Consider the following 14,906-nt stretch of genomic DNA (forward strand, 5'->3'; position numbering starts at 1 on the left):
TATTTTTATTTGGCTGTTTGTGCCACATACATGTGTGTCTCCGTGGTAATGAACTGTATTTCAGCTGAATTAGGATGTAAAGCGCATGAACTGTACACAGAACTTTACAAACACTGTTACATGGATCACACTGGACTGTATATAGCAGTATGTATAAAGTCCGGGGTGTTCTGTCCGGTTCTGGTTTTATACGGCCCACATCTTCTGTTTTAAACTGCATTACTTGTGACCCGCCAGCGCAGTCAAACAGAAAAAAGGAATAAATTATCGTAGCTGTCCGATGAAAAACTACTTTTAACGGTTTTCACTATTTTTACGTGTTAATAAAAAGATGAATGCAATCACGCAATCTCTGTAACAAGTATTTTCATTGGCTGCTAGACCTGTCCATCAAAACCACGTAGCTCTGCCTCCTTCCCTCAGGTACTGTTTGAGACAGAAGTGAAACTGCATGATGCTTCATCTCTACAGTTTATTCAGGTTATTCTATCACATGGCTATAAACATGATTTATATTTGTGATGTTTGTAGTTTTTTAAAAACACATTTGTATCTGATATTTATATGGACTAAGCATTTACATGGACTGTATTAATTACCACTTTTTATAGCTACAGTCAATAACTTATATATAATGTCTGGTAACTTGATTGTTTTAGGTATTTATTGGTGTTTAAATGGTAATTTAGAACAATATTTCCCAGTCATGTTTCTGCACAACACAGTATTAAAAGCTTTTCTTAATAGATCTATGAAATATAAATATCTGTGTTTTGATGCATAATATTAGATTAAAATATTTTGAAAGCATGATTTCTAGGTTAGCCAGAAAGCTTAAGCACCAGGGCCCAGGGAAGGAAGGGGGGGTTCTGGGGTCCTCCACAACATGAACTCAACCACTCACCTCACTACCCCACCCCACCTCCCCCCTGGCTGCACTCGCCAAGTCATTTTTATTATATTACAATTTTTTCGTTAAGTAAAACAAAAAAAAACTAAAACTGCATTAAGTGCATTAAAAATAGCAGAGGCAGGAATTGTAACTTCTGAGTGACTTTTAATTCATTCTGTTCAGCCATCAGCATATGCAATTTGTTGAGGGGGCCTAACTTTTTCTTTTTGGAACTGGGGCCCATGAGCTCCTAGTTACATCACTGGTGTTGTATCTAGAAATGGTTCTTGCAATAAAATGTGCATAACTGTTCAAATTTTGCTTAATTATTAGTTTGCGATTAATCGCGATTAATTTGGCTCTTTAATCACGATTAATCTCGATTACAATTTTTCGCATGACAGCCCTAATATATATATATATATATATATATACAGTGCCTTGCAAAAGTATTCAGCCCCCTTGAACTTTTCAACCTTTTGCCACATTTCAGGCTTTAAACATAAAGATATGAAATTGTAATTTTTTGTGAAGAATCAACAACAAGCGGGACACAATCGTGAAGTGGAACGAAATTTATTGGATATTTTAAACTTTTTTTAGAAATAAAAAACTGAAAAGTGGGGCGTGCAATATTATTCAGCCCCCTTGCGTTAATACTTTGTAGCGCCACCTTTTGCTGCGATTACAGCTGCAAGTCGCTTGGGGTATGTCTCTATTAGTTTTGCACATCGAGATACTGAAATTTTTGCCCATTCTTCCTTGCAAAACAGCTCGAGCTCAGTGAGGTTGGATGGAGAGCGTTTGTGAACAGCAGTTTTCAGCTCTTTCCACAGATTCTCGATGGGATTCAGGTCTGGACTTTGACTTGGCCATTTTAACACCTGGATAAGTTTATTTGTGAACCATTCCATTGTAGATTTTGCTTTATGTTTTGGATCATTGTCTTGTTGGAAGATAAATCACCGTCCCAGTCTCAGGTCTTTTGCAGACTGCAACAGGTTTTCTTCCAGAATGGTCATGTATTTGGCTCCATCCATCTTCCCATCAATTTTAACCATCTTCCCTGTCCCTGCTGAAGAAAAGCAGGCCCAAACCATGATGCTGCCACCACCATGTTTGACAGTGGGGATGGTGTGTTCAGGGTGATGAGCTGTGTTGCTTTTACGCCAAACATAACGTTTTGCATTGTGGCCAAAAAGTTCGATTTTGGTTTCATCTGACCAGAGCACCTTCTTCCACATGTTTGGTGTGTCTCCCAGGTGACTTCTTATGGATATCTTTGAGAAATGGCTTTCTTCTTGCCACTCTTTCATAAAGGCCAGATTTGTGCAGTGTACGACTGATTGTTGTCCTATGGACAGAGTCTCCCACCTCAGCTGTAGATCTCTGCAGTTCATTCAGAGTGATCATGGGCCTCTTGGCTGCATCTCTGATCAGTCTTCTCTTTGTTTGAGCTGAAAGTTTAGAGGGACGGCCGGGTCTTGGTAGATTTGCAGTGGTCTGATACTCCCTTCATTTCAATATGATCGCTTGCACAGTGCTCCTTGAGATGTTTAAAGCTTGGGAAATCTTTTTGTATCCAAATTCGGCTTTAAACTTCTCCACAACAGTATCTCGGACCTGCCTGGTGTGTTTCTTGGTCTTCATGATGCTCTCTGCGCTTTAAACAGAACTCTGAGACTATCACAGAGCAGGTGCATTTATACGGAGACTTGATTACACACAGGTGGATTCTATTTATCACCATCAGTCATTTAGGTCAACATTGGATCATTCAGAGATCTTCACTGAACTTCTGGAGTGAGTTTGCTGCACTGAAAGTAAAGGGGCTGAATAATATTGCACGCCCCAATTTTCAGGTTTTTATTTCTAAAAAAAGTTTAAAATATCCAATAAATTTCGTTCCACTTCACAATTGTGTCGCACTTGTTATTGATTCTTCACAAAAAATTACAATTTCATATCTTTATGCTTAAAGCCGGAAATGTGGCAAAAGGTTGAAAAGTTCAAGGGGGCTGAATACTTTTGCAAGGCACTGTATATATATATATATATATATATATATATATATACTGTATATATATACAGTGTATCACAAAAGTGAGTACACCCCTCACATTTCTGCAGATATTTAAGTATATCTTTTCATGGGACAACACTGACAAAATGACACTTTGACACAATGAAAAGTAGTCTGTGTGCAGCTTATATAACAGTGTAAATTTATTCTTCCCTCAAAATAACTCAATATACAGCCATTAATGTCTAAACCACCAGCAACAAAAGTGAGTACACCCCTTAGTGAAAGTTCCTGAAGTGTCAATATTTTGTGTGGCCACCATTATTTCACAGAACTGCCTTAACTCTCCTGGGCATGGAGTTTACCAGAGCTTCACAGGTTGCCACTGGAATGCTTTTCCACTCCTCCATGACGACATCACGGAGCTGGCGGATATTCGAGACTTTGCGCTCCTCCACCTTCCGCTTGAGGATGCCCCAAAGATGTTCTATTGGGTTTAGGTCTGGAGACATGCTTGGCCAGTCCATCACCTTTACCCTCAGCCTCTTCAATAAAGCAGTGGTCGTCTTAGAGGTGTGTTTGGGGTCATTATCATGCTGGAACACTGCCCTGCGACCCAGTTTCCGGAGGGAGGGGATCATGCTCTGCTTCAGTATTTCACAGTACATATTGGAGTTCATGTGTCCCTCAATGAAATGTAACTCCCCAACACCTGCTGCACTCATGCAGCCCCAGACCATGGCATTCCCACCACCATGCTTGACTGTAGGCATGACACACTTATCTTTGTACTCCTCACCTGATTGCCGCCACACATGCTTGAGACCATCTGAACCAAACAAATTAATCTTGGTCTCATCAGACCATAGGACATGGTTCCAGTAATCCATGTCCTTTGTTGACATGTCTTCAGCAAACTGTTTGTGGGCTTTCTTGTGTAGAGACTTCAGAAGAGGCTTCCTTCTGGGGTGACAGCCATGCAGACCAATTTGATGTAGTGTGCGGCGTATGGTCTGAGCACTGACAGGCTGACCCCCCACCTTTTCAATCTCTGCAGCAATGCTGACAGCACTCCTGCGCCTATCTTTCAAAGACAGCAGTTGGATGTGACGCTGAGCACGTGCACTCAGCTTCTTTGGACGACCAACGCGAGGTCTGTTCTGAGTGGACCCTGCTCTTTTAAAACGCTGGATGATCTTGGCCACTGTGCTGCAGCTCAGTTTCAGGGTGTTGGCAATCTTCTTGTAGCCTTGGCCATCTTCATGTAGCGCAACAATTCGTCTTTTAAGATCCTCAGAGAGTTCTTTGCCATGAGGTGCCATGTTGGAACTTTTAGTGACCAGTATGAGAGAGTGTGAGAGCTGTACTACTAAATTGAACACAACTGCTCCCTATGCACACCTGAGACCTAGTAACACTAACAAATCACATGACATTTTGGAGGAAAAATGACAAGCAGTGCTCAATTTGGACATTTAGGGGTGTAGTCTCTTAGGGGTGTACTCACTTTTGTTGCCGGTGGTTTAGACATTAATGGCTGTATATTGAGTTATTTTGAGGGAAGAATAAATTTACACTGTTATATAAGCTGCACACAGACTACTTTTCATTGTGTCAAAGTGTCATTTTGTCAGGGTTGTCCCATGAAAAGATATACTTAAATATCTGCAGAAATGTGAGGGGTGTACTCACTTTTGTGATACACTGTATATATATATATATATATATATATATATATATATATACATATATACAGTGTATCACAAAAAGTGAGTACACCCCTCACATTTCTGCAAAAATTTCATTATATCTTTTCATGGGATAACACTATAGACATGAAACTTGGATATAACTTAGAGTAGTCAGTGTACAGCTTGTATAGCAGTGTAGATTTACTGTCTTCTGAAAATAACTCAACACACAGCCATTAATGTCTAAATAGCTGCAACATAAGTGAGTACACCCCACAGTGAACATGTCCAAATTGTGCCCAAAGTGTCAATATTTTGTGTGACCACCATTATTATCCAGCACTGCCTTAACCCTCCTGGGCATGGAATTCACCAGAGCAGCACAGGTTGCTACTGGAATCCTCTTCCACTCCTCCATGATGACATCACGGAGCTGGTGGATGTTAGACACCTTGAACTCCTCCACCTTCCACTTGAGGATGCGCCACAGGTGCTCAATTGGGTTTAGTCCATCACCTTTACCTTCAGCTTCCTCAGCAAGGCAGTTGTCATCTTGGAGGTTGTTGGAAAAACTTGTTGGAAAACCTGTTGGAAAACTGCCATGAGTTTTCGAAGGGAGGGGATCATGCTCTGTTTCAGAATGTCACAGTACATGTTGGAATTCATGTTTCCCTCAATGAACTGCAGCTCCCCAGTGCCAGCAACACTCATGCAGCCCAAGACCATGATGCTACCACCACCATGCTTGACTGTAGGCAAGATACAGTTGTCTTGGTACTTCTCACCAGGGCGCCGCCACACATGCTGGACACCATCTGAGCCAAACAAGTTTATCTTGGTCTCGTCAGACCACAGGGCATTCCAGTAATCCATGTTCTTGGACTGCTTGTCTTCAGCAAACTGTTTGCGGGCTTCCTTGTGCGTCAGCTTCCTTCTGGGATGACGACCATGCAGACCGAGTTGATGCAGTGTGCGGCGTATGGTCTGAGCACTGACAGGCTGACCTCCCATGTCTTCAACCTCTGCAGCAATGCTGGCAGCACTCATGTGTCTATTTTTTAAAGCCAACCTCTGGATATGACGCCGAACACGTGGACTCAACTTCTTTGGTCTTCTTATGTTGCCAGCTATTTAGACATTAATGGCTGTGTTTTGAGTTATTTTCAGAAGACAGTAAATCTACACTGCTATACAAGCTGTACACTGACTACTCTAAGTTATATCAGACTCAGACTCAGACTCAGCTTTATTGTCATTCAAAACCATGTACATGATTAAAACGAAATGCAGTTACTCAGGTCTCGGTGTGTGTAAACATAATAAAATATAAAATATAAATAGCAAGAGAAACTATGTTTAGTAAAAATAAAACTTAAGACTTAAAAACTAGAAGAAATAACTAAGATATGAATTTTAAATATTTACATTTACATTCAAGTATTGCACAGGAACTACAGCAGCTTTATGCAGGTCTAAAGTGCACGATTCAGTATAGCAGCAGATAAAAGGCAGCACCAGGTCACAGGTGTTTAAGGTAACTGGTGAATAGACAGTACATGAGGGGTGGAGCAATTTAGCAGTCTGACTGCATCCGGAAAGAAGCTGTTTTTCAGTCTTGTTGTTTTTGCTCGGATGCAGCGCAGCCTCCTACCAGAGGGAAGGGGGGTGAAAAGTCCGTGTGCGGGGTGGGTGGGGTCACGGAGGATGCAGGCGGCTCTTTCCTTACACCTGGTAGTGTATATGTCCCCGATGGGTGGTAAGCTGCATCCGATGGTCCTCTGTGCAGACTTTACCACTCTCTGCAGCGCCTCCTTTTCTGCCACAGTGCAGCCAGCATACCACACAGTTAGGCAGGTGGTCAGGGTGCTCTCCACCACACAGCTGTAGAAGGACCTGAGGATGTCTGTGTGAAGACCTGCCCTCCTCAGCTTCCTCAGGAAATACAGGCGTTGGTTGGCCTTCTTTATGACAGCCATGGTGTTGGTATGCCAGGTGAGTGTGTCCGTCAGGTGAACCCCAAGGTACTTGACGGAGGGGACCATCTCCACAGCTAATCCATCAATGAGTAGAGGAGGAGGGGATGTACCAGTCCTGCGGAAATCCACAACCATCTCCTTGGTTTTCTGAACATTGAGGATGAGGTTGTTGTCTCTGCACCACCATGTTAGGTCCTCCACCTCCTTCCTATACGGCGACTCGTCTTCGTGGGTGATGAGTCCGACCACCACTGTATCGTCCGCGAACTTGACCACGAGGTTGTTCTTGTGGTGTGCTCTGCAGTCGTAGGTCATGAGTGTGTACAGTAGTGGGCTGAGAACACAGCCCTGAGGGGAGCCGGTGTTCAGGATGATGGTGGAGGATGTGATGTTGTTTATCCTGACATTTTGAGGCCTGCAGGTCAGGAAATCCAGGACCCAGTTACACAGGGAAGAGGAGGTTCCCAGTGATTCCAGCTTGGACATCAGTTTCTGCGGGATGATGGTATTAAATGCAGAACTGAAGTCCAGAAACAACAGCCTCACGTAGGAGTCCTTGTTTTCCAGGTGGGTGAGGGCCTGGTGGGTCAGGGTAGCGATGGCGTCAGCTGTGGACCGGTTCTGCCTATATGCAAACTGGTGTACGTCCTCCGCTACGTTGATGGTCTGTTTCAGGTGCCTCATTACCAACCTCTCGAAGCACTTCATGGTGACAGGAGTGAGTGCAATAGGTCGGTAATCGTTAAGACACGTCGCTGAAGAGGACTTTGGTACAGGAATGATAGTAGATGTCTTGAGACATACTGGAACTCTGGCCTGGGACAGTGAGATGTTGAATATATCCGTCAGGACCTCAGACAGTTGATATGCACATTCCCTCAGAACTCTACCTGGAATTCCATCAGGGCCGGGGGCCTTTCGGGGGTTGACTTTCAGCAGTGTTCTTCTCACCTCTGCTATTGTTACGCTGATGGCTGGGAGTTTGTCCAAGGAGGGTGCGAGCCGGGAGGGGGTGGTGGTGTTGGAGACCTCAAAGCGTGCATAAAAGGTGTTGAGGGTGTCGGGGAGAGCTGGGTCCTCAGGGCACTGTGTGCCCCCCCTCTTGTAGTCTGTGATGCACCTAATGCCCTTCCACATGCTCTGTGGGTCGTTTGATGTGAAATGACCCTGAATCTTAAGAGCATAGGTGGCTTTTGCCCTCTTTATTCCAGCAGACAGGTTTCTTCTGGCAGTTTTGAGTGCAGTTTCATCACCGTCTCTGAATGCGGCATCACGGGTTCTCAGCAAGGAACGCACCTCGCCGTTGATCCATGGTTTCTGGTTCTGCCTGATGGTTATAGTCTTTGAGGTGGTCACATTCTCCATACACGTCCTAATATAGTCCATAACAGATGTTGTGTATTCCTCCAGATCAACATTGCTCTCTGATGTTGCAGCTTCCTTGAATATCTGCCAGTCTGTGGTCTCGAAGCAGTCCTGTAGCCTGGACACAGCACCTTCAGGCCACACACAGATGGTTTTTGTGTCAGGGTTTTTGCTCCTTGACACCGGGCAGTATGCAGGAGCAAACAGGAGAGAGACGTGATCCGAGGCACCGAGGTGGGGGCGTGGCGCTGCTCTGTACACTCCTCGTCTGTTTGTAAACACTTTGTCCAAAGTGTTTTTGCCCCGAGTTGCAAAGTTAACGTGCTGATGAAATGTGGGTAAAATGTCCTGCAGATTCACGTGGTTGAAGTCCCCTGCCACTACATATAACGCTTCTGGATGTTTATTTTGTAGCGAGCCGATGCTGTCTTGCAGCTCCTTCAGCGCTACATTAGCGGTAGCTTGCGGGGGAACATAAACCGCAGCTATGAACACTGCTGTAAATTCCCGAGGCAGATAGTGGGGACGACATTTTAGTATGAAATATTCCACCACATCAGAGCAATGTTTGCTTACTATGGAACAGTTCGTGCACCAACCTTTGTTGATATAGATGCAGAGTCCACCTCCTCTGGTTTTACCGGAGAGCTGCCGAGCGGAAAAGTAGCCGTCCGGCGAGCTCAAAGACGTAGTCCGGCATGTTGTTATTAAGCCACGTCTCTGTTAGAACAAGGACACTGCAGCTTTGCATCTCCCGATGGCACAGTCTGTGTCGCAGCAAGTCCATTTTATTATCCAAAGCCCGGACATTGGATAAAAAGAGCGATGGAATAGCGGGTCTGTTAGCGTTAGCTCTTAGCTTGGATAGCAGACCGGCTCTTTTACCCCTCTTCTGCTTTCTCGTGCACCGCTTCCTTTTGGCCCTGAGCCAGCTCCGTCTGCCGCTGCATGCCGTTCGTAGAATCCGCATCCTGCCGAGCGCTGCTTTTAGTTCCAAAGGTATTTGAACATGGACACTGTTGTTTAGTTCCATTAATGCTGTTGAGCTGTACTTTATTGCTGTTCTATTTGAAGTAGTCATACTAGTTTTTTTACACTAACACCGAGAGCTAGAGAAGCCGCTGCACTCCTGCGCGCCGCCACACTCTCCAAGTTTCATGTCTATAGTGTTGTCCCATGAAAAGATATAATAAAATATTTGCAGAAATGTGAGTGGTGTACTCACTTTTGTGATACACTGTATATATATATATATATATGCGACCAACAAAACATTAGTTTCCATCAAATATTTTCAGTTTTGACTTTTATAATCAACAACAGGATGAAGATTAGCATGAACCCATTTCATTTGCATTAATAAACACAGCAATGAAAAAGTTTTGTGTGTGTGTGTGTGTGTGTATGTGTGTGTGTGTGTGTGTGTGTGTGTGTGTTTGTTAATAACCAAGGTCAAAGGCCCATCAGGCTGGTTGGTTCTGGTGGAGACTGTGCAGGAAGGCTGGAGGTTTTCCACAGTGGTTCATGGGGAACAGTGTGTGGTGACTTGTGGGATATTAAAGATGCCCAGGTGGTTTGCAGAGAGCTACAGTGTGGTGTGGCCCTCAGTACCCACATACCAGCCTGGTTTGGTCCTGGAACTGGGTCCATATTGCTGAATAAGGTGGAGTGTGAGGGGAACGAGACGTCCCTGTGGAACTGCAGATTTAAGATCTGTGAGGAGAATGAATGTGGACACCAAGAGGACGTTGGGGTGGTGTGTTCAGGTACTGTGTGCTGTGTGTAGTGTCTAATTAACTTTATGGACCATTTATCAATGAAATGTTTGTATGTATATATATATATATACAGTGGGGTCAAAAAGTATTTAGTCAGCCACTGATTGTGCAAGTTATCCTACTTAGAAAGATGAGAGAGGTCTGTAATTTTCATCATAACTACACTTCAACTATGAGAGACAAAATGAGAAAAAAAAATCCAGGAAATCACATTGTAGGATTTTTAAAGAATTTATTTGTAAATCATGGTGGAAAATAAGTATTTGGTCAATAACAAACAAGCAGGATTTCTGGCTCTCACAGACCTGTAACTTCTTCTTTAAGAAGCTCTTCTGTCCTCCACTCGTTACCTGTATTAATGGCACTGGTTTGACCTCGTTATCTGTATAAAAGACACCTGTCCAGTCAGACTCCAAACTCAACCATGGCCAAGACCAAAGAGCTGTCGAAGGACACCAGCAAGAAAATTGTAGACCTGCACCAGGCTGGGAAGAGTGAATCTACAATAGGCAAGCAGGTTGGTGTGAATAAATCAACTGTGGGAGCAATTGTAAGAAAATGGAAGACATACAAGACCATTGATAATCTCCCTCGATCCCGTGGGGTCAAAATGATCATGAGAACGGTGAGCAAAAATCCCAGAACTACACGGAGGGACCTGATGAATGACCTGCAGAGAGCTGGGACCAAAGTAACAAAGGCTACCATCAGTAACACACTACGCCGAGAGGGACTCAAATCCTGCAGTGCCAGGCGTGTCCCCCTGCTTAAGCCAGTACATGTCCAGGCCCGTCTGAAGTTTGCCAGAGAGCATATGGATGATCCAGAAGAGGATTGGGAGAATATCATGTGGTCAGATGAAACCAAAATTGAACTTTTTGGTAAAAACTCAACTCGTCGTGTTTGGAGAAAGAAGAATGCTGAGTTGCATCCCAAGAACACCATACCTACTGTAAAGCATGGGGGTGGAAACATCATGCTTTGGGGCTGTTTTTCTGCAAAGGGGACAGGACGACTGATCCGTGTTAAGGGAAGAATGAACGGGGCCATGTATCGTGAGATTTTAAGCCAAAACCTCCTTCCATCAGTGAGAGCATTGAAGATGGAACGTGGCTGGGTCTTCCAGCATAACAATGATCCCAAACACACCGCTCGTGCAACGAAGGAGTGGCTCCGTAAAAAGCATTTCAAGGTCCTGGAGTGGCCTAGCCAGTCTCCAGACCTCAACCCCATAGAAAATTTGTGGAGGGAGTTGAAAGTCCGTGTTGCCCAGCGACAGCCCCAAAACATCACTGCTCTAGAGGAGATCTGCATGGAGGAATGGGCCAAAATAGCAGCTACAGTGTGTGCAAACCTGGTGAAGACTTACATGAAACGTTTGGCCTCTGTCATTGCCAACAAAGGTTATGTTACAAAGTATTGAGTTGAACTTTTGTTATTGACCAAATACTTATTTTCCACCATAATTTACAAATAAATTCTTTAAAAATCCTACAATGTGATTTCCTGGATTTTTTTTTCTCATTTTGTCTCTCATAGTTGAAGTGTACCTATGATGAAAATTACAGACCTCTCTCATCTTTCTAAGTAGGAGAACTTGCACAATCAGTGGCTGACTAAATACTTTTTGGCCCCACTGTATATATATATATATATATATATATTTTTTTTTTTTTTTTTTTTTTTTTTTTTACTGAGGACACATGATCCCATCAAAAGAAACACTTTTTATTTTATCCTTGAGTGAAAAGGAAGGATATTAATACAAATTTTTATAATTCATACTAAATTAATACAACAATAACAAACTAAAGTTGTCTGTCACTCATCAGAGTTCAAAGAGTTCCGCCTTACCGAGGGCTGTGAGGGGAATCTGGAGGTCTTCTACAATGGAACCTGGGGTAACGTGTGTTACAATGGCATGACCAAATTAACAGTGAGTGTAATCTGTCGAGAGCTGAACTGTGGAATAACTGGCAGTGAATTCTGGGGGAAAGCAAGACTGGAATCTGCTCCTAACTGGCTGGATCATGTAAAATGTAGGAAACATGATCCCACTCTGCTTCATTGTCCATCTCTACCATGGGGACAGAACGAGTGTGATAATAACAATGAGGTTGCTAACATTAAATGTTCAGGTATGGGGATTCTCTATTTTGGTTATACTTACTTTTAGATTGTTCTTTGTGCTGAGCAGCCAGAATGCCACCGTCTTTATTTATTTTAAATAAACAGAACATGATTTAAAAAACTGAAAGAGGGATAAGATAAGTAAATAAACTACATGGCTGGATGTTTTAGTTTGGATGATTAACACTTTCAGGAGTCAGACAGCAGGCATGCTTGGTTCGTGATTATAATAGCTTTGTGGCCAGACTCTCCCCCTTTCTGAGCGTTGCGCCAAGTTTCATCAAGGTTGGGTGAGGTAAGGGTTTGTGCATTTCAGCTTTCCAGTTTAGAAAACAGGAGGAATGCTTCTGCAAGTGAGTCAGGGTCGTAACCAAGGCCAAAACACACCATATCAAGGTTGATCCATTCCAGATCTGGATAAGGCTGTGTTCTTTACGTATCACCCAGCATCCAGGGCCATAGGGACCTCATGCCTTCATACTGTAAGTCTTACATCATCAAAAATATCCACTCCAGGTTTTGAACATATCTTTACACTGGACATGCTATTTCATTCCATCTTTTCATCGTTAACAGCAACCACTCTTCTGATTGCCTATTCCGTGAAAAGAGCGTTTATATGGCTGGGCACTGATGTTGATCAAGCCTCAATTGATGCTCCAGTTCATTTTGTTGTATATGCAACACCCACATAAAAATGTAAAAAGCCTCCAAACTGTCGAAGTAAAACCACCAACCGTTTGAATTTCCTACAATTCATAATATATTCATATTCATAAAGTATCAGATATTTGGAACATGCATGTCAACCTCTTAAAGACATTATTTATAGTTATAATAAGATTAGACTGCGTGTTGTTGTTTGGTTTGTTGATGTGAAATGAAACACTAACCCAAAACCTTCATAATTTTGTTTTATCAAACTTACAGGGTGGAATGAAGATATACTGCAAAACAATCAGTCATGTTTTAATTTTCCCAAACAGAAGCAATGCTCAGGTAATGATGCTGCATTACTGCACAGTGTTGAGTTAGGCCTTATTCAGTTGTGTGTTGTTTTGTGTGTGTACTGTTAACATGTGTGTTCGTCAGTTACTCCATCTTGTTGTGAGTCCTCATGTGTGATGTGTGTTAGTCTTGTTGTGATTCCTCATGTGTGATGTGTGTTAGTGTTGATGTGTTTCCTCATGTGTGATGTGTGTTAGTGTTGTTGTGATTCCTCATGTGTGATGTGTGTTAGTGTTGTTGTGTTTCCTCATGTGTGATGTGTGTTAGTGTTGTTGTGATTCCTCATGTGTGATGTGTGTTAGTGTTGATGTGTTTCCTCATGTGTGATGTGTGTTAGTGTTGTTGTGATTCCTCATGTGTGATGTGTGTTAGTGTTGATGTGTTTCCTCATGTGTGATGTGTGTTAGTGTTGTTGTGATTCCTCATGTGTGATGTGTGTTAGTGTTGATGTGATTCCTCATGTGTGATGTGTGTTAGTGTTGTTGTGATTCCTCATGTGTGATGTGTGTTAGTGTTGATGTGATTCCTCATGTGTGATGTGTGTTAGTGTTGATGTGATTCCTCATGTGTGATGTCTGTTAGTGTTGTTGTGATTCCTCATGTGTGATGTGTGATATGTGTGGTGTAGATCACCTGCCTCTCAGGCTGATTGGAGGAAAGGGAAGCTGCTCTGGAAGGCTGGAGGTTTATTATGATGCTACATGGGGAAGTGTTTGTGATGATCAGTGGGACATCAGAGATGCTCAGGTGGTCTGCAGGCAGCTGGGCTGTGGTGGAGCACTGAGTGCTGATAGGAACGCTACCTTTGGTGCTGGTGAAGGAACAATCTGGCTGAACAGAGTGAAGTGTAGAGGAGACGAGATTCACCTGTGGAACTGTCACCATTCCCTGAAGTACCAGACAGACTGCACCCACAAACAGGATGCTGGAGTCACATGTGCAGGTCAGAGGGGTGGGATTACTTTTAGGAATAAAATCCAATTTCAGTTTTATCTCTTTTATTACTAAATATTAAAAGTTTGTTAAATTTCTGTTAATGTAGAGATATCAGCATCCTCTACTACTACACCCACAACAACCACCATCATCACCGAAGCAGGTAAAACATTTTACTTTCTATCATCTATACACACGTTAATAAATAAACTTATGATCTACAAAAATATTCTTTATAATTAAATTGCAGTGCAACAAACAATGAAAAGAACAGCCAATCCAGAACCTCCATCAGCAGCTGCTCTATCCACCCCTCCACTGGCCCTGATACTGCTGGGAACGCTGCTCTTCCTGGCCTTAGTGCTTCTGGTGGTGATGTTTTTCCAAAACAGAGGACTCAGAAGAGGTAGGAACATTCAGAGATTTAATCCTGCTTCCGGTACTGAACATTTACCTCCCTGTCTCAGTCCTACACTGGTTCAGATCTTACTAACATAGTCATGAAGACAATGTTGGACTGGGACGTGTGGAGTTCCACAAGGCTTAATCCTGGATCCTCTGCTGCTACTGTGTTTCTTCTTCTCCATTATCAGGTCTCTATAAGATGAAGCGTAAGACTCTGTCAGAGGCAGTTTATGAAGAGATCAACCACAGATACTCCACCAGAAGAACCAGACGTTCCAGTAAAAGAGGTGACATTTATACAGAGTTATATGTAAAGGATTTGGTACCCTGACATTAATAATAAATACATTTACAGCAAATTATTTAAAGAAATATACAGTTGGTACCACGGTATTACTACTGTGTGCTGAGTGTTCCTGCTGAGATCCTGCACAGTATAAAACCTTTCAGGGAAATGGAACAAAGTTGTGGTGGCTCGTTGTTGATCTGCTGTTCTGAACTCGTCTCATGACTGTTCTTCTCTTCTCAACAGGAAGTCTCCTCTCTAAATCAGAGCATTCTGGGTATGAAGATGTGGATGAGGAGCTTCTCTCAGGTAAAAGATCTGGAGGGTGGATTTGTTCAACTCTGTTCCACAAAGAAACATTAAAAGAATGAAGAAAATGTTGATTATAAATCCAGAGTTTTAATCCTGACACCTTC

The 14,906-nt window shown here is 42.9% G+C and overlaps 1 pseudogene; it reads left to right on the top strand.

Annotated features, from left to right (window-relative positions):
* Positions 1-14,906, top strand: part of LOC134330960 (scavenger receptor cysteine-rich type 1 protein M130-like) — a 42,273-nt pseudogene that overhangs the window by 25,091 nt on the left and 2,276 nt on the right.

This window comes from Trichomycterus rosablanca, chromosome 1 (assembly GCF_030014385.1).
Source record: "Trichomycterus rosablanca isolate fTriRos1 chromosome 1, fTriRos1.hap1, whole genome shotgun sequence".
Lineage (NCBI taxonomy): Eukaryota > Metazoa > Chordata > Actinopteri > Siluriformes > Trichomycteridae > Trichomycterus > Trichomycterus rosablanca.